The sequence below is a fragment of the Sciurus carolinensis genome, chromosome X (genome assembly GCF_902686445.1).
Source record: "Sciurus carolinensis chromosome X, mSciCar1.2, whole genome shotgun sequence".
NCBI classification, from domain to species: Eukaryota; Metazoa; Chordata; class Mammalia; order Rodentia; family Sciuridae; genus Sciurus; species Sciurus carolinensis.
Window position 1 is genome coordinate 17,968,012 of NC_062232.1, and position 4,102 is coordinate 17,972,113.

At 36.0% G+C, this 4,102-nt stretch overlaps 1 pseudogene; it reads left to right on the forward strand.

Moving 5' to 3' along the window:
• The first annotated feature begins 649 nt into the window (after window positions 1-649).
• Window positions 650-1,231, forward strand: LOC124972286 (DNA replication complex GINS protein PSF2-like; annotated as a pseudogene).
• Window positions 1,232-4,102: the final 2,871 nt, after the last annotated feature.

Genomic DNA, 4,102 nt, shown 5'->3' on the forward strand with positions numbered 1-4,102 from the left:
CCCTATTCACCCTTTGACTTTGCAAACACTTTCTACCCTCTTACCTCTTCTTCTTTCTTCTTCATCAACTCTATATTAACACTTCATAACTCTAATTGGTGTATATAATGCCAGCCCCCACCACCAATGCTATAGCAATGATTAATACAGTGAAAGTCATAGATAACAACTATTGTTTGATTTTGTGCCAGACATAATTTATGATAATTTACTGGTTTTACTGATGGGAATTGATGATCCTACCGTTTCTGAGTATTGTGCCAACTAACATTGTAGACAACATAATAGGAACTAAATACCTACTCTATTGCTGTATGTTTGCATATGTTGTTGTTATTTTTGGGCTACCCCCTAATCTTTGAGTTACTAGAAACATAGGGACACTATGAGCACATAGGGTAAAAACTCTGCAGCTTCAGATCCATTCAGTTAGTTGGAGAAACACAAAAACAATATGAATAAGAAAGGAAACAAACCATCCCATAAAACACAGAATATCTCAACAATGGACTCTACTGATACCACAACAGAGGAAATGTCAGAGATGGAATTTAGAAAGTGCATGGTTAAACTGATTGATGAGGTAAAAGATGGCATAAGAAATGAAATAAGGCCTGAGGAGGCCACGAGTCCCAGACCAGCTGCCAGCATGGACACTGCAGAAGTGGAGTTTCTGGCTGAGAAGGAGCTGGTTATCATCATCCCCAACATCAGCCTGGACAAGATAGATCTCATTGGAGGGCCTGGGGCTTTTTAACCCCAGCTTACTAGTGGAAGTGCCTCTGTGGTTGGCAGTGAACCTGAAGCAAAGTCATAAGTGTTGGCTTCTGCCACTGGAATAGATGAACATAGTAAATTTGGAGAAGATGAGGGATCATGAGTGGAAGGAGGAAACTTTTACCCCTGTGTCCAGCCTTTTCTACATGGAACTCACTAAATTCCTGCTCAGTCATGCTGCAGAAACATCCCAAAAGCAGATGCAATCTGGACCCTGATCAAGAATCTGTGGAACATGCACATGGCCAAGCTCCAGTTATCTTTTGATAGCTTTGTGCGGCAATAGAAGGCACAAGCCAAACTGGATAATTTGACTTTGATGGAGATCAATACTAGTGGGACCTTTCTCACACAAGCACTCCAAAATATGTACAAGCTCTGTAAAAACCTCCAACCTTCTGAGAGTACCCCAACTCAGGACTTTAGAGGAAGGCCTGTGGTTGGCAATGTCTAGCCTATCTGACAGCAACCTGCTGGGTGGAGGTTGGTGAAATGATTGAGGTATGTGTGTGTCTGGAGTTCTGGGAACATTTTTGAATGTGTGAAAAAATGTGTGTACTGGTGCAGGGAATGAATCTGTAACATTGGTGGAGAAGCAAATTTGTTAGTTCTCAAAACTCAACTTCCCTAAGTTGGGTATGATGGTGCATACCTGTAATCCCAGCAACTGGAGACTGTGGTAGGCAGATTCCAAGCCTCAGCAATTTAGTGACCCTGAGCAACTTGGTGAGACCCCGTCCCAAAATTAAATATAGAAAGGGGCTGGGATGTTGCTCAATGGTGAAGCACCCTTGGCTTCAATCCTCAGTATCAAAACCAAAACTCCCCTGAACATTCAATCCCCCACTTAATTTTAGAAGCCAGCTTTTCTTCTGTGGGGAAAAGAAAAAAGTATTAGGCAACCAAGTCCTCTCTGCAGTCAGGGCCTTAGTTGTCCTCATGGTTTTGTTCAGTGACTGGTGTAGATACAGGAGTGACAATGTGGCTGGTTTTTTTTTTTCCTCTTGATTCCAATTCTTTGGACAAAATTTAGGATCTTCTAGAGGTTGTTCATGGAGGATGATGGTGAAAAGTGGCTGGTAATGCTGGCCAGTGTTTATCTTCTAAGCTACAATTTATAATAAAAACACCATCAGTCAAAAAATAAAGAACAAAGAAATGAAGCAGAGAGAAAATATAAGAAATGAAAGACCACTTGAATAAGGAGATAGAGATTCTGAAGAAGAATCAATCAGAGATCCTCTAAATGAAGGAATTAAGAAACCAAAATAAAAATTAAGTGGGAAGCATCACCAACAGAGTAGACCACTCGGAAGATAGTTTCAGGCAAAGAAGACAAAATATAAAAGCTTGAAAACAAAGTTGTCCATGGAGAAAAGATATTTAGAGACCATGAACAGAATTTTCAAGAAATAAGGGATAACATGAAAAGGTCAAATTTAAGATTCACTGGGATAGATGAAGGCTCTGAAATACAAACTAAAGGAATGCATAATCTTTTCAATGAAATAATATCAGAAAATTCCCAAAGCTTAAGAATAAATGGAAAATCAAACACAGGAGGCATACAGGACTCCAAGTACACAAAATTACAACAGACCCACACCAAGACACATGAGTATAAAAATGCCTACATTCAGAAAAAGTACAGAATTTTAAAATCAGAGAAAAATGGTCAAATTTAGAAGTAAACCAATCTAGATCTCAGCTGATTTTTCGACCCAGACCCTAAAAGCTAGGAAATCTTGGAATAATATATATCAAACTCTGAAAAAAATGGATGCCAGGCAAGAACACTATACCCAGCAAAATTAAGCTTCATATTTGAAGATGAAGTAAAAACCTTCCACAATAAACAAAAGTTAAAATAATTTGCAACTAGAAATCTGGCACTATAAAACATACTTAAGAAAATATTTCATGAAGAAGAAATGGAGAATAAATATAAAAACTAGCAGAGAGAGAAGCTACACTAGAAGAATAGTCAATCAAAGGAGAACTTAATTCAACTTAAAAAGTAGAAATAAATCAAAATGACAGGAAATAAAAAGTATCTATCAGTAATACAATTGAATGTAAATGACCTAAACTCATCAATCAAAAGACATAGGCTAGCAGATTTGATTAAAATACAAGACCCAAAAATATGCTGTCTCCAAGAGACTCACCTCATAGGCAGAGATTCTCACAGACTGAAGGTGAAAGGATGGGAAAATACATATCATTCACATGAATGTTATGTCAATAAAGTGAACTTCAAGCCAAAGTTAATCAGAAAAGCCCAAAAGGCCATTTCATATTGCTTAAGGGAATCAAAAACAAGAAATAACAGTTATAAATATTTAGGCCCTCAATAATGGAGCATCCATGTACATCAACCAAACCCTCCTCGATATCAGGAATCAAATAGACCAAACACAAGAATACTGGATGACTTTAACATGCCTCTCTCAACATTAGATAGATCATCTAAACAAAAACTAAGTAAAACATCACAGAATTAAAAAATACAATTAATAATCTAGACTTAGGAAACATATATAGAATATTTCATCCATTAATGATTGAATACATCTTCTCAGCAGCACATTGAACATTTTCTAAAACAGACCATATTTTAGCCCAGAAATCAATTCTTAGCAAATACAAAGAAATAGAAATACCCTGCATTCTATCAAATCATACTGCAATGAAATTAGAAATGAACAATAAGACAAAAAGTAGAAACTATTCTAACACATGGAGAGTAAAAAATTCACTACTGAATTATGAATGAATAGCAGAAGAAATCAGGAGTAAAATAAAAAAAATACTTAGAGTTAAATGAGAAGAGTGATATAACATATCAAAATCTCTGGGACACTATGAAGGCAGTTCTAAAAGCAAAGTTCATAGCATTGAGCTCATCATTGAAAGAATAGAAAGACACCAAATAAATAATCTAACATTACATTTCAAGGCCCTAGAAAAAGAGAACAAATTGACACCAAAATCAAAAGAATGCAGGAAATAATTAAAATCAGAGCCAAACACAATGAAATTGAGATTAAAAAATCATTTAAAAAAATCAATGAAAGAAAAAGTTTTTTTTTGAAAGATTAAACAAAATTGAGAAACTGTTTGGCATGCTAACCAAAAGAAAGAGGGAAAAACTCAAGTTATTAAATCCATGATGAAAAAAGAAATATCACCACAGACACTAATGAAATACAGAGGATTCGGAAACTACTTTGAAAATTTATGCTCCAATAAGATGGAAAATCTTGAAGACATTGACAAATTCCTAGAGGCATATGACCTATGCAAATTGAACCAGGAGGACAGA